General features: G+C 50.8%; 1 long non-coding RNA gene and 4 other non-coding genes across 5 annotated transcripts; 4 read left to right on the top strand and 1 right to left on the bottom strand.

The window, feature by feature from the left end:
* The first annotated feature begins 459 nt into the window (after positions 1-459).
* On the top strand, positions 460-531 carry trnap-agg (transfer RNA proline (anticodon AGG)). The gene has a single exon. It is a non-coding gene; the product is annotated as a tRNA-Pro (tRNA).
* A 2,108-nt stretch (positions 532-2,639) lies between these two features.
* trnap-agg (transfer RNA proline (anticodon AGG)) lies at positions 2,640-2,711 on the top strand. Its single transcript has one exon. It is a non-coding gene; the product is annotated as a tRNA-Pro (tRNA).
* Positions 2,712-7,486: 4,775 nt separating this feature from the next.
* LOC148665750 (uncharacterized) lies at positions 7,487-16,695 on the bottom strand. Its single transcript, XR_015936899.1, has 3 exons — positions 15,817-16,695; positions 14,382-14,460; positions 7,487-9,718 (listed from the first exon to the last, which is right to left on the bottom strand). It is a non-coding gene; the product is annotated as an uncharacterized LOC148665750 (long non-coding RNA).
* A 2,396-nt stretch (positions 16,696-19,091) lies between these two features.
* On the top strand, positions 19,092-19,163 carry trnap-agg (transfer RNA proline (anticodon AGG)). Its single transcript has one exon. It is a non-coding gene; the product is annotated as a tRNA-Pro (tRNA).
* Positions 19,164-21,280: 2,117 nt separating this feature from the next.
* trnap-agg (transfer RNA proline (anticodon AGG)) lies at positions 21,281-21,352 on the top strand. The gene has a single exon. It is a non-coding gene; the product is annotated as a tRNA-Pro (tRNA).
* Positions 21,353-21,721: the final 369 nt, after the last annotated feature.

Raw genomic sequence — 21,721 nt, 5'->3', positions numbered from 1 at the left:
AAATGACTGATATCAAGAGATTCGTGCAGAAAGCCTGGGAGTATGATGTCCAAAGTCGCTCTGAGCAAAAAGTTGCTAAAGCGACTGCGTTCGCCGTCAGAGCCAGCAGGGTTAATTCCCCCCTGCTCGAAGGAGCACAGGCATAATCTACAACACCTTTCGGCACATCAAGCTCTAAGCACACACCTGGAGGATGCGGGAATTGATCCTTCTATCTCCCACATGCAAAGCAAGCGCTGTACCATACAAGCCAACCCCCCTCGCTGGGACTTATGCCTCGGCGTCACCTAGTGCCGCTTGTTCCCCTCTTACCGGGCACAGTTCACTGCCCTTCGTCTGCAAGGCAGTCGTGTAATTGCAGCTTTCTTGACTTATTGATGAAGGTCTGACTGGACGAGCGAATGGCGCCTCTCCCCATCCTCAAGCTCGCTGACAGATTGAAATGGAAAGTGCTGCTGTGGCTTGTTGGTCTAGTGGTATGATTCTCGCTTAGGGTGCGAGAGGTCCCGGGTTCAACTCCCGGACGAGCCCTCGTGTGCTCTTTTCCTCCTCTTCCACAAGAGTGGGAACTGATATCCACATCACTTCGCAGCGTCTGCTTATGGCAAACGATGGAATGTGACTAATGACTGAACGAGCCTGGTGAATTCTCATCACGTGGCACAATGAGAGCGTGCAGTCAGCTGTCCAAGGCGGCAACCTCATTGCTCGTTCAAAAGAACACGTACTGAAAACTCATCACCACTGTGTCGTAGATGAGCACCGCGATCGCTTGTTGTCATGCGTCCTTACTTGGGAAATGCAGAAGCAAAAACTGCCCTCTCTCAGCCACCGAAACGTGTGCGGCTCGCCTTGCGCTCTCTGCGCCTCACATATTTGTCGAGCTGTCTGCTCTTCTTTCTGTTGAAGTAATCAAGTTACGGGGCATCCTGCAGCCTATGATGTTCTCACTGAGAGCTTTCAAGATTTGAAGGAAAACTACGAGCTTGATGGCTCAAGTCGAACGAATGTGATTGTTAAGCAATCGATGATCAAAAGCACGTCTTCTAACAATTCGTGAGAGAATTATCAGCACTGTTTTCACTCGGATATACTTTTCACTTGCTAAGCTGACAAATTGGACGAGAAAATGCCGGAGACGCACTCAGTGCAGACTGAGGTTGGGAAGGAGGTGTGGCCCTTCAACGCTTGACAACTGAAGGACATTCTCTCCGAACGGAGGAGCACCTGTCAGAAGTCGCAGAAGCTAAACAAGAGCACCAGGCTTCCGGAGATCCAAACTCAGACCTGGAGGATGTGGGCATCGATCCCGCTACCTCTTGCATGCTAAGCGAGCGCTCTACCATTTGAGCTAATCCCCCTCGCTTCATGCGTCTCGGCATCATGTCTTACCGCCTCTGCCCCTCTTACCGGGCACCGCCCACTGCTCTTGGTCTGCAAGGCAGTCCTTTCAAGTGCGATGACGACGCTGAGACCTTCGTTGCCTATTGTGCGAGCTGAACTTTTGTGCTCATCAATTCAACGCTCTTTCCATCAACTCATCCTGTCTTTTGAGGCTTCGTGTTTTGCGCTCCTTTGACTATCGGCATATCGGGTGACTGCAAACACTGAAGTTCTTGCTTACGGAGTGTGGAACATTGTTTTCAAGTGATCGCTGTTCTGTCATGTTGACGCCGAGTGAATCTTTCTTTGGCAACATGGGCAGGCTGACAGCAGTGCGAGCGAAAGTAATGGCAAATTTCTTGACTTATTTCTGAATGTGAATGTTCTTTAGAAAAGGGATGCGGCGTTGCTTCTCGCCCGTGTAAAGGTCACGCATTCCAGACGTGGTTATGAGCGAACAGTTGCCGCAAGTGTTTGAAAAGAGCAAGCAGCCCTGCCCCGTGTGAGGATCAAACTCAGGCCCTTCAGATGACGAGACTGACGCACTACCAATTACGCCAACAAGCCCAGCTGCAGTACACACACCGGAAAGTTTGCCTCACATGGATTTCAGTCGCCCGTTCCCTAATCTTTGGACGCCCTCTGCTGAATGTTGCATTTGCCTTTTGATCTCACCGATACATTTTTGGTCTGTTTCTGTTGCGAGTCCGTCTTTCAGATCTCACCTAGCACAAGTCTCTGTGGCTGAAGTGGCCTCTCTGCTTCAGCATCGTGCCCTCACTCAGCCATTAAAAATGTCACTCGGACTTCTGACATGCTGACATGAAATGTCAAGAGAGAGGGGCGGAGTGACGCTTAAGCCAGAGAGAAGATGAAAAGGGGGCGTGGCTGCGAAACGCTTGACAGCTGCACGATGCTCTCCATGTAAGGCGGGACCACAGGCTAAAGGACACCTTTCGGCACATCAAGCTCTAAGCACACACCTGGAGGATGCGGGAATTGATCCTGCTATCTCCCACATGCAAAGCAAGCGCTGTACCATACAAGCCAACCCCCCTCGCTGGGACTTATGCCTCGGCGTCACCTAGTGCCACTTGTTCCCCTCTTACCGGGCACAGTTCACTGCCCTTCGTCTGCAAGGCAGTCGTGTAATTGCAGCTTTCTTGACTTATTGATGAAGGTCTGACTGGACGAGCGAATGGCGCCTCTCCCCATCCTCAAGCTCGCTGACAGATTGAAATGGAAAGTGCTGCTGTGGCTCGTTGGTCTAGTGGTATGATTCTCGCTTAGGGTGCGAGAGGTCCCGGGTTCAACTCCCGGACGAGCCCTCGTGTGCTCTTTTCCTCCTCTTCCACAAGACTGGGAACTGATATCCACATCACTTCGCAGCGTCTGCTTATGGCAAACGATGGAATGTGACTAATGACTGAACGAGCCTGGTGAATTCTCATCACGTGGCACAATGAGAGCGTGCAGTCAGCTGTCCAAGGCGGCAACCTCATTGCTCGTTCAAAAGAACACGTACTGAAAACTCATCACCACTGTGTCGTAGATGAGCACCGCGATCGCTTGTTGTCATGCGTCCTTACTTGGGAAATGCAGAAGCAAAAACTGCCCTCTCTCAGCCACCAAAACGTGTGCGGCTCTCCTTGCGCTCTCTGCGCCTCACATATTTGTCGAGCTGTCTGCTCTTCTTTCTGTTGAAGTAATCAAGTTACGGGGCGTCCTGCAGCCTATGATGTTCTCACTGAGAGCTTTCAAGATTTGAAGGAAAACTACGAGCTTGATGGCTCAAGTCGAACAAATGTGATTGTTAAGCAATCGATGATCAAAAGCACGTCTTCTAACAATTCGTGAGAGTATTATCAGCACTGTTTTCACTCGGATATACTTTTCACTTGCTAAGCTGACAAATTGGACGAGAAAATGCCGGAGACGCACTCAGTGCAGACTGAGGTTGGGAAGGAGGTGTGGCCCTTCAACGCTTGACAACTGAAGGACATTCTCTCCGCAACGGAGGAGCACCTGTCAGAAGTCGCAGAAGCTAAACAAGAGCACCGGGCTTCCGGAGATCCAAACTCAGACCTGGAGGATGCGGGCATCGATCCCGCTACCTCTTGCATGCTAAGTGAGCGCTCTACCATTTGAGCTAATCCCCCTTGCTTCATGCGTCTCGGCATCATGTCTTACCGCCTCTGCCCCTCTTACCGGGCACCGCCCACTGCTCTTGGTCTGCAAGGCAGTCCTTTCAAGTGCGATGACGACGCTGAGACCTTCGTTGCCTATTGTACGAGCTGAACTTTTGTGCTCATCAATTCAACGCTCTTTCCATCAACTCATCTTGTCTTTTGAAGCTTCGTGTTTTGCGCTCCTTTGACTATCGGCATATCGGGTGACTGCAAACACTGAAGTTCTTGCTTACGGAGTGTGGAACATTGTTTTCAAGTGATCGCTGTTCTGTCATGTTGACGCCGAGTGAATCTTTCTTTGGCAACATGGGCAGGCTGACAGCAGTGCGAGCAAAAGTAATGGCAAATTTCTTGACTTATTTCTGAATGTGAATGTTCTTTAGAAAAGGGATGCGGTGTTGCTTCTCGCCCGTGTAAAGGTCACGCATTCCAGACGTGGTTATGAGCGAACAGTTGCCGCAAGTGTTTGAAAAGAGCAAGAGAGGAAGCAGCCCTGCCCCGTGTGAGGATCAAACTCAGGCCCTTCAGATGACGAGACTGACGCACTACCAATTACGCCAACAAGCCCAGCTGCAGTACACACACCGGAAAGTTTGCCTCACATGGATTTCAGTCGCCCGTTCCCTAATCTTTAGACGCCCTCTGCTGAATGTTGCATTTGCCTTTTGATCTCACCGATACATTTTTGGTCTGTTTCTGTTGCGAGTCTGTCTTTCAGATCTCACCTAGCACAAGTCTCTGTGGCTGAAGTGGCCTCTCTGCTTCAGCATCGTGCCCTCACTCAGCCATTAAAAATGTCACTCGGACTTCTGACATGCTGACATGAAATGTCAAGAGAGAGGGGCGGAGTGACGCTTAAGCCAGAGAGAAGATGAAAAGGGGGCGTGGCTGCGAAACGCTTGACAGCTGCACGATGCTCTCCATGTAAGGCGGGACCACAGGCTAAAGGACACCTTTCGGCACATCAAGCTCTAAGCACACACCTGGAGGATGCGGGAATTGATCCTGCTATCTCCCACATGCAATGCAAGCGCTGTACCATACAAGCCAACCCCCCTCGCTGGGACTTATGCCTCGGCGTCACCTAGTGCCGCTTGTTCCCCTCTTACCGGGCACAGTTCACTGCCCTTCGTCTGCAAGGCAGTCGTGTAATTGCAGCTTTCTTGACTTATTGATGAAGGTCTGACTGGACGAGCGAATGGCGCCTCTCCCCATCCTCAAGCTCGCTGACAGATTGAAATAGAAAGTGCTGCTGTGGCTCGTTGGTCTAGTGGTATGATTCTCGCTTAGAGTGCGAGAAGTCCCGAGTTCAACTCCCGGACGAGCTCTCGTGTGCTCTTTTCCTCCTCTTCCACAAGACTGGGAACTGATATCCACATCACTTCGCAGCGTCTGCTTATGGCAAACGATGGAATGTGACTAATGACTGAAGGAGCCTGGTGAATTCTCATCACGTGGCACAATGAGAGCGTGCAGTCAGCTGTCCAAGGCGGCAACCTCATTGCTCGTTCAAAAGAACACGTACTGAAAACTCATCACCACTGTGTCGTAGATGAGCACCGCGATCGCTTGTTGTCATGCGTCCTTACTTGGGAAATGCAGAAGCAAAAACTGCCCTCTCTCAGCCACCGAAACGTGTGCGGCTCGCCTTGCGCTCTCTGCGCCTCACATATTTGTCGAGCTGTCTGCTCTTCTTTCTGTTGAAGTAATCAAGTTACGGGGCGTCCTGCAGCCTATGATGTTCTCACTGAGAGCTTTCAAGATTTGAAGGAAAACTACGAGCTTGATGGCTCAAGTCGAACGAATGTGATTGTTAAGCAATCGATGATCAAAAGCACGTCTTCTAACAATTCGTGAGAGTATTATCAGCACTGTTTTCACTCGGATATACTTTTCACTTGCTAAGCTGACAAATTGGAATAGAAAATGCCGGAGACGCACTCAGTGCAGACTGAGGTTGGGAAGGAGGTGTGGCCCTTCAACGCTTGACAACTGAAGGACATTCTCTCCGCAACGGAGGAGCACCTGTCAGAAGTCGCAGAAGCTAAACAAGAGCACCGGGCTTCCGGAGATCCAAACTCAGACCTGGAGGATGCGGGCATCGATCCCGCTACCTCTTGCATGCTAAGCGAGCGCTCTACCATTTGAGCTAATCCCCCTCGCTTCATGCGTCTCGGCATCATGTCTTACTGCCTCTGCCCCTCTTACCGGGCACCGCCCACTGCCCTTGGTCTGCAAGGCAGTCCTTTCAAATGCGATGACGACGCTGAGACCTTCATTGCCTATTGTACGAGCTGAACTTTTGTGCTCATCAATTCAACGCTCTTTCCATCAACTCATCTTGTCTTTTGACGCTTCGTGTTTTGCGCTCCTTTGACTATCGGCATATCGGGTGACTGCAAACACTGAAGTTCTTGCTTACGGAGTGTGGAACATTGTTTTCAAGTGATCGCTGTTCTGTCATGTTGACGCCGAGTGAATCTTTCTTTGGCAACATGGGCAGGCTGACAGCAGTGCGAGCGAAAGTAATGGCAAATTTCTTGACTTATTTCTGAATATGAATGTTCTTTAGAAAAGGGATGCGGCGTTGCTTCTCGCCCGTGTAAAGGTCACGCATTCCAGACGTGGTTATGAGCGAACAGTTGCCGCAAGTGTTTGAAAAGAGCAAGCAGCCCTGCCCCGTGTGAGGATCAAACTCAGGCCCTTCAGATGACGAGACTGACGCACTACCAATTACGCCAACAAGCCCAGCTGCAGTACACACACCGGTGTAGTGGTTTTGATGGGTTTACTGAGACAATTATTAATTGTAGCAGTAATCACGAGGTTGTTCGTCGGGGCTTTTAGAAAATCAATCGTCAGAACAACTAACAACGCACACACACGGGTTCAATACACGGGATACATTTATTAATATAACTGTGCAACAAACATATACTAGTCTGCCTGGATACGAGCGGCAGACCTTACGGTGAGGGTTATCAATATACAAGGTATATAATCTCGAAGAGATGCAAACACAAAGAGATACACAACAGAGAATATATGTCAATATATATCATTCGGTTACCAAATCGCTAATCAGTGTTATTACCCACTGTTACTCTAAACTCGGAAGTAAATACAATACTCATGAATTAAATTGATAACAACTTGTGTTGAGGTACAATTGAATTCTCGAGACGCAATGTAGAACATGGGGTTTACTTATCCACTGTGTTGGGATTTGGAATTCTCGGCACGAACACCAAACCAGCTGACAGGCTCTGCTGCAGCCTCTGTTGCAGCGGTTGTCCAATGGGCGTTGTGACGGCGTCCTCTGGCTACCGGCCAACCAGTCGAGGTGCAGCTCGGAGTAGGACGGGCGGAGGAATCTAACTGCGGCGCGCAGGGCAGTCGTTGCTCCGAGGGGATCTACCAGCAGTCCGGCTGGCTAGTAGAAAGTCTCTATGCACAGAGTGTGACCGCGAGTCCTCACAAGTCACTCTTTTGCCTGGGAAGAAACTGGTTCGTTCCCGGTCCAGCGCTGCTTCTGAATAAGCTATTCAGGTTGTCGACGAGGGTCCAACTGTAGGGTGCCGTTGATCAAGCGGAGCATTCACGTTGGTAGAATTCTGAGTACGTACGGGATCCTCGGCCTCGCGCTTAGAACAAAGTCCAAGTCCTTTTGCAGACAACAGCAGTTGTCACGTGATTGTCTCTGAGGATGCGCGAAAATGGCCAAGGAGAGCCCAGAACTGAGCTTGCGCTCCCTTTTTGATCAAGACCCAGATGTGTGCTGATTGGTTGAGAGTTTGGCGGGCATTGTAGACCCACGTGGTATTACCACGACCTGCCAGTCCCTGATTGGTTGGTCAAGGTGAGATATGAGTCACTTAGTCCTGACACTTAGGAATGCAATCCAGATGTCCAACTCGCACTCCCTAGACAGATAGGCGCCAATGGCTGACCATTGATCATGATAGCCAGGCTTAGCTAAGTGCATCCCCCTTTGGGAGCTGGTTTCTTATCACAAGAAAACATCTTAAATCAGCTTGCATGAATTCTTTCTCTGTGGCTGCACCACAGAGATGGAGGGTGAGATGGGGCCTCTTTTAGGAGCATACCAACGCTTAATTCTGTCTTATTAACAAGCATTGCCGCTACATAACCCCCCTTTTTGAAGGTCACGAGGTCCTGAGGCGTTGTTGCCTTCAAAACAAAAACAGAGTTAAGTGATGTCTGTTGTACCCCGGTGGATTCTACCACCCAATATTCACATTACCTCTCGAGAATTTGTACAGGAAATAGTGTTGGAAAGAACATTGCGTATACCTGCTCTCAGTTATAAGGTACATAGAAAAGAGGCATCGGGCGTCATCATTAGCCCTAGACCTTAAACTTCCGGCAGTTCACTATCAGTATCGGATAGCTCTGCAGCAGGCAGACGCTTGGGCGTGGTTACCTGATTTCGGTGATAAACCATTGCTCCCTTTGTCTCATTCAAACTACCCCGCAAGGCTTTGATACAAGAGAACAGCATCCAACACATTACCCCAGCCATGATCCAGCTACCCAGCAGCAGTGTCAAGATGACCACGTTTACTGTTCCTAGCGCCCCAGAGGATCCACAACGACTGTGCTTGGGACCTACCAGTGTAGTTTTTAAGTTTGTGTCGTTGAGAACAAATTCGACTACCTGTACACCCTCAAGACTTACTGTCTCTTGGATTCTCTCATCCAAGTCAACGCTGTGTCCTCTGAAAGCGTCCACAATCTCGAGTTCCGTTTCATACAGTTCTGACTCCAGGTGATACAGTGCTAAATCGTTGAGATGCACTATAGCTCCTTCAGGAACTTGTAGAAAAACTGTTTGGTTGGGTAGCTGCACTTCGGTAGCTGTATCATGTCTGTCATAGGTTATTGTAACCGTTAACTGTGGTGTGCTGACCAGCCATTTCTTTCCCACCTGCTCAACCTGGGGTTCGTTAACCTCACGTTTGCTCGTCACTGTGGCTTTACACTTTTCAGTGGCAGCCCCCTTTCTGATACCACACAACCTCTGAGTTGTGTCCCTAAGGAATGGCTTACTTGGGCATACCCAGTGGATATCCTTGGTTGATATACACAGTTCCAGGTTTGGAACAAGGTACAAATTTGGATCATCCTCCTGGTAAGCTACGAGCGGTGGGGTGGTCAACTTCACATGCATGTCCCCCCTCCAGAAGCCAACGTTCAATATAGACTTGAGTCTATAGATATCCTTGCTACTCACGATGGGAAGGTTCAACAGGAAACCTATTTCCTTGGCTTCGGGGTTGACATGTATGGGAATGGCACTGCCTAGACTGTATGCAAGATGTACTTGCAATGGCTGCACCATCTCGGAAGTGGTTGACTTCAGTACTTCTTCTACTAAGGACAGTGGAACCAAGTAGGTTGGAATCTGTCCCATGGCTAGGCTAGTTACTGTGGCACTAAGCTCCCTAAGCAGATCCTGCATCAGCATTCTGACCTGTTGCACATAAGCATAGTCCCACTGTAACACGTCGACAATCCTGCCCACGGTGTGGAGGGTGTTATTTAACAGTGCTGCTTGAAGGTTTACTGCTAAAATTGTGCCCTGTAAGGTTTTCCCTAGGCTTTCCAGCCGCTGCTGCTGTTGATACAGCTTGTCATAAATTTCTGGCATTTCCTTACGTAACCCAGACACCTGCCTTCTCAGGGTGGTCAGGGTGACAGTGTTAGCAGCAAACAGACCCGCTGAAAATAGCGAACCCACGGCGGAGGCCGCAGCAATCAGACCCCCCAAGAACCTTTTGGGGCGGCTGAGGCCTGTCATCTCCTCCTGGGTGACTGTTGCCTTCCTCAGCTGGTGGAGCATGTGTATAGTGTCTAGCTGGGCATGCCATATAGTATCCCCAGCCCACTGCCTACCATGATAGGACACCCTACTGTTCATGCTGATGTGCTTCCGAAACACATCGTGTGGGTCCAGCCGTACATACACTCGCTGAGTATATGTTCTGCAATTTGTTAACAACAATCCGGGAGCGTCCTGCAGGACTATGCCGGTAGGAGGACCGGGTTTCACAACTTCAAGGGGCTGTGTCGAGGCGATCCACAGTACTGTCAGGACCAGCCGTGGCAGTTTTAGGATTCCCATTCTGGAACACAGATGAGGCACATGGTACAGTTCCACTATATTTTTGAATATATTTTCCTAGCAGGACCTACACTACAGTACCTAACTACCTGCAACTACAAAGGGGCACCCCCCTCTTTGATCGGGTTTAGACTTTTAACCCTATTCTGTGTCCTCTGGCGCCATTTGAGATGGCCGATACAACCGGAGGTGGTTGCGATGCACCCACTTGTAGACCAGAGATTGCCTTCCCTTTTCAATCCGAATTCGATAAGCTACCGGTGATACCTTATCAACAATCTCGTGGGGTCCTGTCCAACTGGGTAAGAACTTCCGGGCCACCCCTGTGGGTTTGGCAAATTGGAAGTACAGGACCTTGTCTCCTACTTGGAGTTCCTGGTTAACTGCCTTTCGGTCATAGTATGCTTTCCTACCCTCTGCACTCCTTCCCAGATTGTTCTGGGCAAAAGCAAAGGTTGCCTGCAGATGTGCTCGCAGGTCTGACACATACTGATGGACCGTAGCAGCCCCCGTTGTGCTCAGGTCCTCCACCCCATAGAGACAGTGTAGGGGAAGAGTCATCTTCCGACCTGTCATCATCTCAAAAGGTGGGACCCCCGTAGAGCAATGGGGCGTGGCTCGGATGGCCATCAGAACCAGGGGCAGCTTAATGTCCCAGTCCCTACTGTTGGTGGAGACAAACTTTTTGAGCATACTAACCACCGTTCGGTTTGCCCTTTCTGCCTGGCCCGAGGATTGAGGGTGGTAGGAGATATGCAACTGGGCCTTGACCCCAAGCATATTCCACAGGGTTGCCATTACTGTAGCTGTGAAATGGGTTCCCCGATCCGAGTCCACGGTCAGGGGGAGTCCCCATCGACTGAACACATGGTTCACCAACAGCACTGCAGTTGTCTCTGCCATGTCGTTGGGTGCTGGGAGGCACTCAATCCATTTTGTGAATGCACACGTAACAGTGAGGAAATATTTGTTCCCTCTGGATGACCTCACCAGCGGCCCCACCCAATCCATTTGTAGATTGGACCAGGGGAATGTCATGCCCTTTTTCTGGAGTGGTGCACGGTGCAAGGGCCGTGATGGTTGGAACTGGCTACACGTCAGACACCCCTTTACATACGCGGCGATGTCTTGGCCCATGTGAGGCCAGAATGCCACCTGCTGGATAGTGTCGTACGTGGCCTTGATTCCCCGGTGACCCCCACAGGGTTCGTCATGAGCGTGTTGGATCATGACCCCCCGATGACAGCGGGGAACTACCCACTTTGGGACACCTTGTGCAACTGGTACACAGACCAACAACCCCTTTATAATTTTTAGGTTGTCTTTCACCTCTGCCAGCTCCTTCAGCTCCGGAGACTGGCTCAGCACCTGCTCTGAAAGAGGTTGACGCACTGGGTCAGCGATATGCTGATACATTTGCCCAATTGCTGGGTCCTGTTTCTGCATTTCCGCAAGATCTGTGTTAAAACCCTGTGACCCAAGCACTACAGATTGAGGGTCAGCTCCGACATCCTGTCTAGCCCTGCTTCGGGTGACCGCCTTGACCTCAGCCACGGTTTCTGGGGGTAGCCATTCCTGCTGGAACTGCCAGGGATCACCCTCTAAGGCGCCAGATTTGGCCAGCCGGTCGGCCTCATCATTCCCGTCTTTGTCGGGTCCCTTCACCTGGGAGTGTCCCTTCACCTTCCTCCAGTAAACCATCATTCCAGCCTCGGTCGTGAGCTTGTCACTGGCCAGGAACAACTCTTTGTTCTTTACTTCCTTGCCCCGGGCATTTTTCATGCCGTTACCCTTCCAATACGGAAGATGGGACACGAAGCTATGTCGGGCGTAGTTCGAGTCACTACAGATGACAAACTGTTTAAGGCCATTTGTCAGGGCCTGCTGGAGGGTGATCAGCACCCCAGCTACTTCCGCATACTGACTAGTCTTTGGTCCTAGCTTATAGCGGGTCGGCCCACAGGGAGTATTGTCTTGCCAGACTACACCTACCCCTGCTAGCACCTGCTGTTCGTGGCGAAAAGAGCAACCGTCAACATAGGCCATGGGTAAGCCCTGGCCCACGTTCTCATCGTAGTACCGATGATTGTTCGGTAGCTCAGCAGCGGGTATCATTTCTGGAGCTTCCATGTCAGTGTCACAGCCGTGACACACTTGGCCCAAAGCCAGGCCCTGTCCCAGGTACATTTTCTTGCTCTGTGCATAACGTACCTCTATCTCATAGCCTTGTAGGGCCATCATCCATGCCACAATCCTGCTATTTGACACCCTGCCTGCTTTCAGTCTCTGGCTATGCAGGAATGTCACAGGTTGGTGGCAGGTTTCGATGATGATCTTTTGTCCTCCTACATAACTACGGAAGTGTTCTACCGACCAGACCGTAGACAACAGGGCCTTCTCGCAGTCCAAGAACTTTTGCTCCACTGGGGTCAGGGCTCGACTGGCATACGCCACCACCCTTCGCTCTTGGTCATATTCCTGACTCAGAGCAGCCCCAAGGCAGTGCTCTGAGAACCCTGCTTCAAGGTAGAAGACCTTATTTTTGTCAGGGTAGGCCAAGCATGGCGCACTACCGAGTTTGCGCTTCAGCTCCATCACAGCCTGTTCTGGGGAAGGTCCCCACTCAAAGGGCACGTCTTTCTGCAACAGCTTGTGGAGGGGCCTTGCTATTTCAGCGTAATCCTCAATGAACTGCCGGGAATAATTACATACTCCCAGAAAGCTGCGCAGTTCAGACAGGTTAGTGGGCGACTTCATATTCTGGATAGCTTGGACTCTGCTGGACTGTGGCTGTATGCCTTGGGCTCCAACCAACAGTCCCACGTACTCCACTTGGGTCCTACACCACTGTCCCTTGGCCAGAGACAGTTTGGCCCCTGCACGGGAGAGCTGGGTCAACACATGCCTGATCTCGGCCATGTGTTCTTCCCAGGTCTGACTCCGCATCAGAATATCGTCCACATAGACCAGGTTGCCCCTGGCGGCTGCATCACTCATGGCTTTGTGCAGAAATATGTTGAACTCCGCTGGGGAGTTGGAATACCCAAAGGGGCATCGATTCCAGGTGAACTGCCTGTTTCCGAATGAAAAGGCCAGTTTGTACTGGTCTGTCGGTTCTACCTTAAGGGTCCAGAACCCATTGGCCACATCCACTGTGGTGAAATATTTCGCTGTTGTCACCTTGGCTAACTCCTGATCTAGGTAGATCATTGGCCATCGTGACAAAGGAACCTGTTTATTCAGCTGCCGGTAGTCAATGGTCAGACGCCACTTACCATTGGGTTTCAGCACCGGCCACAGTGGGGAGTTATAAGTGGAGTTACACTCCCTTATGATCTGACGCTCTAGTAGAGCATCCAACGTCTGTTTTATGGACTCGTATGCCGTGAGGGGAATGCGATACTGCCTGACATAGGTTGGGCTGGCGCCAGGGGCTGTGGGAATGCGCACTGTGTGCAAATCCGTCACCCCGCAGTCATAGGCGTCCCGTGCAAACACTTCCTGGAAATCCTGGAAGATCTGACGCAGCTGCTGACGCTGGCTTTCCGTTTCCAGGGCATCTGCCTTACCAACCTGTTCCTGTACCTGCTCTAGGAACCCCGCTTTTGACGGCATGGCGGTATCCCGGGTCGCACTCTTAGCTGAGTGGTCCGTCGGAACACCTGCGTGTACTGTGTACACAACCATCTCATCCTTATCGCTAAGGTCCACTCTGCACACCTCCTGGTTGCAGAATCCCTCTATTGGCATAATTGCGATCATCCGCCGGGGGTAGGTGTAGTACACCTGCTCGTTTCCCCCCTCCCTGGCCAAGGGACCAGGGAGCTGCCCCAGTACTGGGATGGCCAGTTCGAAATCATAGAAACCATTGTCAATTACCAGTCCCATGTCAGTGCGAGCAGGGATTTTGACATCTTGTTTTGCTATGTTCTGCACCAACAGGCAGGTGGCTCGGCCATTCCGTTCCAGTCTGGGGGTACCACAGACTGCTAGGTTCAGTCTGATAAACTGAGCTGATGGTTGGAAGAAAACCATCTCAGCATCCATTCTCTGTCCCTTCTTCAGGACAAGGCGTACCGGAAACCCTGCTGTTGATGCAGGAACGATCAGGTCCGATTCGTTTACTACCTGGCAGGCCTGAGGAATCGTCTGACCTGACCGAATGTTCTCGGGGTCGCCGCTTAGAGAATGAGCATCTGGGTTCACCCGTGTCCACAGCACACTGTTTACCGTGTCCAGCTGGGCGCCCAGTCGAACCAACAGGTCTGCACCAATACAGACCGAATGGGCCAGCTGAGGTGCTACCTGGAAGTAGTGAGCAAACTTCCTTTTTCCGATGGAGATGGAAGCTACACAACTTCCTTTGCTCCAAATGGACCTATGAGGTGGGGGTGCCCACCACAGAACCTGTGACTGCGTCACCAGGGTCACCTGACGGCTTCGCGACAGGTCCTTGAACAGACCTTCACTGATTATGGACTTCTCAGAGCTGAGGCTGAGAATTACATCGTCAACCTGCACTTCTGCCACCTGGACCCCTCCCACCACCATGGGGTGGTAGTCCTGGTCCCCCTGAGGTACCAGGGCGCACAGAAAGGACTCCCATTCATTACCAGACAGGGAGATCCACTCTTCTTCAGGGATGAAAAAGGGGTGTGCTTTACCTGGCGGGTCAAGCAGCTGCTCGGAGCACTGCTCCTGTAGTTGGGAGACCGTGGGAGTGCTGGCCTGGGCAGGACTTCCCTGTAGTTTTGGAAAGCAAGAAGAGACATTTATTTCTCGTCCAGAGGAACCAGGTGGAACCTCCAACTCAGCTATAGTGTTCAGTGGGCACTGTGTGGTCACAGCATAACCACTGAACCCCCCTTTTTGCTGTACGACAGGCTTAGGGTTTTTGACCTGAGCCCACAATTTTCCACGCTGGCAGTCCACCAGAGGCTCCAGCCTGTCAAGCGGGTCTTGGCCAATGAGTAGTGGCTCTGTTTTAAACCTAGAGATGTAAACAGGATGCACCACATTCATTGGCCCGAACCTAAGTGCCACCCACACTCGGTGTGTGATCCTGGCATGATCCTGGGTATAGCTGGAAATATCTATCTTACACGGTTCTACCTTAAGTCTGATGCCTTTTCCTTTCGCTACTCGTTTGAGCTCGCTGAGTAGATCGGCTGACATCAAGCTAATTTCAGCCCCAGTGTCAATCAGTGCTTCCCTATCTAAGACGTTTTCAAGAGAAACCTTGATATAAATACGCCTTGCTTTGCCTTTCTGGCTGAGATTCCCTAAGAATTGTTGGAAGCCTGCCTTTCCTTTGACTTCAGGGGCGGGGTCAGCGCCCAACTCAGAGTCACAGCCTTCTTTCAGGCAGGAACCCTCCCACCCAATCAGATAGACTGAGGGAGGGGTTTGGGGTGGATCCCCGCCTCCTCCAGTGAGAAGGGGCGTGGTCCCCCTAAGCTCATTCACGCTTCCGGCATTCGGTGCGGAAGGTTTACCCTGTCCTGGTCTCTCAAGCAGGGCTTGTTCAAGCCGGGCCAGGCGGGCTGCAGTCGACTCCCTTCGTCCAGTCTTATGATAGGCTCTGCCTGAGCCCTTGCCTTCCCCGTAGCGCTCACGGCGGCTCTGATGCTTAGTGCGGTCTTGCCTGCCTATTTTGCGCCGGGGCTTATAGGGCTCAGGAACCTCAGCTCCCTCGAGCTGAGGCGAGTCGTCAACCCTGCTGGCTTTAGTGGCGAACACGGCCGTTTTAGCAGGTTTTCGCTCTGAGGAAGCAGAGACTTCAGCTCCCCAGGCTTTTTGAGCCAACCTTCTAATGTCAGCCATTTTCATCGCTTTTGCATCTGTGTGCATCACAATCATTTTCCTGACTGAGGGATGCAGATTAGCAATGAATAAACCTTTGAAATTCACGTTCTCTTCGCAACCCTCTTCATTCCGCCCTGCAAAATAAGTGCGCCTAAGCCTCTCATAATAGTCGCGAGGGGCTTCAGCTTTTTCGTGCTTAATATGGTGCGCAGCGGCCACGGCAGCTATGGGATCGATAAAAGCCGAAAATTCTCCGATCATTGCCTGACACAGCTCCTCAAAGCTATTACAGACCTCCGGTCCTTGTCTGGACATCCACTCGTGTACCGCTCGGCTAGTAGTTTTCCTTACTAACAAAGCCTTTTCCTGTTCGGACGCTCCGGGCATAAACTGCAAAGTATGTCTCAGCTCATCGATGTAGGTTTCCACATTATTCCCTGACACTGACGGGTCAAACCTTTCTACATCTTTGGCTAACTGCCTCAGGGAGTGGAGATTAATTTTTACGGTTTCTCCGCGGGCAGGGGGACGGCCGTGATCAGGAGCAGGGGGTCTCTGCCTGAATTGCATCGCCCTTGCGTCTCGCGCAGGACTCGGCGATCTCCCCCATGCCGATCCGACCACAGACCCTGGCCGGGAGAAACCTCCTCCCGGCGCGCTGGGTGAGCGCTCCGGGCTGCTAGGTGGGCTGGCATGCAAGTGGGATCTAGCCTGGTTTGCTTCCAGTACGGCAGCATCTAACTCCTTTTGCCTTTCCTGGCTGAGTTCATTTAAACTCTCAATTTCTTTTTCTTTTTCTTTCAAGCTCGCTTCCAGGTCTCTCCTAGCTACCTCAGCCGCAGTTTCTCTAGCAGACAGGTCATCTAATTTACCTAAAACTTCCCTGAGTCTGTCTTCACTTTCCTCATTTTTCACTCTCTTTTCTCTGATTATATCCAGCAACTCAACTCGCTCCGCCTTATATCTTTCTAGCTTTCCCTGAAGCTTTTGAAACTTTGTCAGCTCGGACAAAGACAGTTCCAGCTGTTTAGCTAGATTTAAGGCGAAACTCGATAGGACCTGAACTGCGTTCACGGACCCTCCTGTGTTAAGCTGGTTCGCTACCTTAGCTACTAAATCTACTTGCAGCTTCTCAATATCATCAAAGTTCAACTTTTCGATACCGCTCCAGTAACCAGGATTGTCGTCGCTAGAAAAGTACTTATAAGCGACTCCACTTCAGACATTTTGGCAGCCATTGTCATTACGTCAGAGAAACTTTAAGAGTATTACTTTTTTTTCCTTTTACTAAAATACAGTATGGAATTTAAACACCCGAGCAGATGGATTTCCAATCAGCACACGTTACACTAAACGCTAGAAAACAGGGGGATTTCTTTGCGCAGTTATCAGCACACCCGGTATTCGCGTATAGAAGCCGCGGTGCTGTGCTGAACTTGAACTCACAGCAATATCAATTATTCTGTGCGATTGATTCTCATTTCATTCTTAACTCCGCCCACCCAGGGACGCCATTAAATGTAGTGGTTTTGATGGGTTTACTGAGACAATTATTAATTGTAGCAGTAATCACGAGGTTGTTCGTCGGGGCTTTTAGAAAATCAATCGTCAGAACAACTAACAACGCACACACACGGGTTCAATACACGGGATACATTTATTAATATAACTGTGCAACAAACATATACTAGTCTGCCTGGATACGAGCGGCAGACCTTACGGTGAGGGTTATCAATATACAAGGTATATAATCTCGAAGAGATGCAAACACAAAGAGATACACAACAGAGAATATATGTCAATATATATCATTCGGTTACCAAATCGCTAATCAGTGTTATTACCCACTGTTACTCTAAACTCGGAAGTAAATACAATACTCATGAATTAAATTGATAACAACTTGTGTTGAGGTACAATTGAATTCTCGAGACGCAAAGTAGAACATGGGGTTTACTTATCCACCGTGTTGGGATTTGGAATTCCCGGCACGAACACCAAACCAGCTGACAGGCTCTGTTGCAGCCTCTGTTGCAGCGGTTGTCCAATGGGCGTTGTGACGGCGTCCTCTGGCTACCGGCCAACCAGTCGAGGTGCAGCTCGGAGTAGGACGGGCGGAGGAATCTAACTGCGGCGCGCAGGGCAGTCGTTGCTCCGAGGGGATCTACCAGCAGTCCGGCTGGCTAGTAGAAAGTCTCTATGCACAGAGTGTGACCGCGAGTCCTCACAAGTCACTCTTTTGCCTGGGAAGAAACTGGTTCGTTCCCGGTCCAGCGCTGCTTCTGAATAAGCTATTCAGGTTGTCGACGAGGGTCCAACTGTAGGCTGCCGTTGATCAAGCGGAGCATTCACGTTGGTAGAATTCTGAGTACGTACGGGATCCTCGGCCTCGCGCTTAGAACAAAGTCCAAGTCCTTTTGCAGACAACAGCAGTTGTCACGTGATTGTCTCTGAGGATGCGCGAAAATGGCCAAGGAGAGCCCAGAACTGAGCTTGCGCTCCCTTTTTGATCAAGACCCAGATGTGTGCTGATTGGTTGAGAGTTTGGCGGGCATTGTAGACCCACGTGGTATTACCACGCCCTGCCAGTCCCTGATTGGTTGGTCAAGGTGAGATATGAGTCACTTAGTCCTGACACTTAGGAATGCAATCCAGATGTCCAACTCGCACTCCCTAGACAGATAGGCGCCAATGGCTGACCATTGATCATGATAGCCAGGCTTAGCTAAGTGCATCCCCCTTTGGGAGCTGGTTTCTTATCACAAGAAAACATCTTAAATCAGCTTGCATGAATTCTTTCTCTGTGGCTGCACCACAGAGATGGAGGGTGAGATGGGGCCTCTTTTAGGAGCATACCAACGCTTAATTCTGTCTTATTAACAAGCATTGCCGCTACACCGGAAAGTTTGCCTCACATGGATTTCAGTCGCCCGTTCCCTAATCTTTAGACGCCCTCTGCTGAATGTTGCATTTGCCTTTTGATCTCACCGATACATTTTTGGTCTGTTTCTGTTGCGAGTCCGTCTTTCAGATCTCACCTAGCACAAGTCTCTGTGGCTGAAGTGGCCTCTCTGCTTCAGCATCGTGCCCTCACTCAGCCATTAAAAATGTCACTCGGACTTCTGACATGCTGACATGAAATGTCAAGAGAGAGGGGCGGAGTGACGCTTAAGCCAGAGAGAAGATGAAAAGGGGGCATGGCTGCGAAACGCTTGACAGCTGCACGATGCTCTCCATGTAAGGCGGGACCACAGGCTAAAGGACACCTTTCGGCACATCAAGCTCTAAGCACACACCTGGAGGATGCGGGAATTGATCCTGCTATCTCCCACATGCAAAGCAAGCGCTGTACCATACAAGCCAACCCCCCTCGCTGGGACTTATGCCTCGGCGTCACCTAGTGCCGCTTGTTCCCCTCTTACCGGGCACAGTTCACTGCCCTTCGTCTGCAAGGCAGTCGTGTAATTGCAGCTTTCTTGACTTATTGATGAAGGTCTGACTGGACGAGCGAATGGCGCCTCTCCCCATCCTCAAGCTCGCTGACAGATTGAAATGGAAAGTGCTGCTGTGGCTCGTTGGTCTAGTGGTATGATTCTCGCTTAGGGTGCGAGAGGTCCCGGGTTCAACTCCCGGACGAGCCCTCATGTGCTCTTTTCCTCCTCTTCCACAAGACTGGGAACTGATATCCACATCACTTCGCAGCGTCTGCTTATGGCAAACGATGGAATGTGACTAATGACTGAACGAGCCTGGTGAATTCTCATCACGTGGCACAATGAGAGCGTGCAGTCAGCTGTCCAAGGCGGCAACCTCATTGCTCGTTCAAAAGAACACGTACTGAAAACTCATCACCACTGTGTCGTAGATGAGCACCGCGATCGCTTGTTGTCATGCGTCCTTACTTGGGAAATGCAGAAGCAAAAACTGCCCTCTCTCAGCCACCGAAACGTGTGCGGCTCGCCTTGCGCTCTCTGCGCCTCACATATTTGTCGAGCTGTCTGCTCTTCTTTCTGTTGAAGTAATCAAGTTACGGGGCGTCCTGCAGCCTATGATGTTCTCACTGAGAGCTTTCAAGATTTGAAGGAAAACTACGAGCTTGATGGCTCAAGTCGAACGAATGTGATTGTTAAGCAATCGATGATCAAAAGCACGTCTTCTAACAATTCGTGAGAGTATTATCAGCACTGTTTTCACTCGGATATACTTTTCACTTGCTAAGCTGACAAATTGGACGAGAAAATGCCGGAGACGCACTCAGTGCAGACTGAGGTTGGGAAGGAGGTGTGGCCCTTCAACGCTTGACAACTGAAGGACATTCTCTCCGCAACGGAGGAGCACCTGTCAGAAGTCGCAGAAGCTAAACAAGAGCACCAGGCTTCCAGAGATCCAAACTCAGACCTGGAGGATGCGGGCATCGATCCCGCTACCTCTTGCATGCTAAGCGAGCACTCTACCATTTCAGCTAATTCCCCTCGCTTCATGCGTCCCGGCATCATGTCTTACCGCCTCTGCCCCTCTTACCGGGCACCGCCCACTGCCCTTGGTCTGCAAGGCAGTCCTTTCAAGTGCGATGACGACGCTGAGACCTTCGTTGCCTATTGTACGAGCTGAACTTTTGTGCTCATCAATTCAACGCTCTTTCCATCCACTCATCTTGTCTTTTGACGTTTCGTGTTTTGCGCTCCTTTGACTATCGGCATATCGGGTGACTGCAAACACTGAAGTTCTTGCTTACGGAGTGTGGAACATTGTTTTCAAGTGATCGCTGTTCTGTCATGTTGACGCCGAGTGAATCTTTCTTTGGCAACATTGGCAGGCTGACAGCAGTGAGAGCGAAAGTAATGGCAAATTTCTTGACTTATTTCTGAATGTGAATGTTCTTTAGAAAAGGGATGCGGCGTTGCTTCTCGCCCGTGTAAAGGTCACGCATTCCAGACGTGGTTATGAGCGAACAGTTGCCGCAAGTGTTTGAAAAGAGCAAGAGAGGAAGCAGCCCTGCCCCGTGTGAGGATCAAACTCAGGCCCTTCAGATGACGAGACTGACGCACTACCAATTACGCCAACAAGCCCAGCTGCAGTACACACACCGGAAAGTTTGCCTCACATGGATTTCAGTCGCCCGTTCCCTAATCTTTAGACGCCCTCTGCTGAATGTTGCATTTGCCTTTTGATCTCACCGATACATTTTTGGTCTGTTTCTGTTGCGAGTCCGTCTTTCAGATCTCACCTAGCACAAGTCTCTGTGGCTGAAGTGGCCTCTCTGCTTCAGCATCGTGCCCTCACTCAGCCATTAAAAATGTCACTCGGACTTCTGACATGCTGACATGAAATGTCAAGAGAGAGGGGAGGAGTGACGCTTAAGCCAGAGAGAAGATGAAAAGGGGGCGTGGCTGCGAAACGCTTGACAGCTGCACGATGCTCTCCATGTAAGGCGGGACCACAGGCTAAAGGACACCTTTCGGCACATCAAGCTCTAAGCACACACCTGGAGGATGCGGGAATTGATCCTGCTATCTCCCACATGCAAAGCAAGCACTGTACCATACAAGCCAACCCCCCTCGCTGGGACTTATGCCTCGGCGTCACCTAGTGCCGCTTGTTCCCCTCTTACCGGGCACAGTTCACTGCCCTTCGTCTGCAAGGCAGTCGTGTAATTGCAGCTTTCTTGACTTATTGATGAAGGTCTGACTGGACGAGCGAATGGCGCCTCTCCCCATCCTCAAGCTCGCTGACAGATTGAAATGGAAAGTGCTGCTGTGGCTCGTTGGTCTAGTGGTATGATTCTCGCTTAGGGTGCGAGAGGTCCCGGGTTCAACTCCCGGACGAGCCCTCGTGTGCTCTTTTCCTCCTCTTCCACAAGACTGGGAACTGATATCCACATCACTTCGCAGCGTCTGCTTATGGCAAACGATGGAATGTGACTAATGACTGAACGAGCCTGGTGAATTCTCATCACGTGGCACAATGAGAGCGTGCAGTCAGCTGTCCAAGGCGGCAACCTCATTGCTCGTTCAAAAGAACACGTACTGAAAACTCATCACCACTGTGTCGTAGATGAGCACCGCGATCGCTTGTTGTCATGCGTCCTTACTTGGGAAATGCAGAAGCAAAAACTGCCCTCTCTCAGCCACCGAAACGTGTGCGGCTTCCCTTGCGCTCTCTGCGCCTCACATATTTGTCGAGCTGTCTGCTCTTCTTT

Source organism: Lepisosteus platostomus, chromosome 5 (genome assembly GCF_059453375.1).
Source record: "Lepisosteus platostomus isolate fLepPlt1 chromosome 5, fLepPlt1.hap1, whole genome shotgun sequence".
Lineage (NCBI taxonomy): Eukaryota > Metazoa > Chordata > Actinopteri > Semionotiformes > Lepisosteidae > Lepisosteus > Lepisosteus platostomus.
The sequence above is the reverse complement of the archived record's forward strand: the minus strand, read 5'-3'. Positions and strand labels throughout refer to the sequence as shown.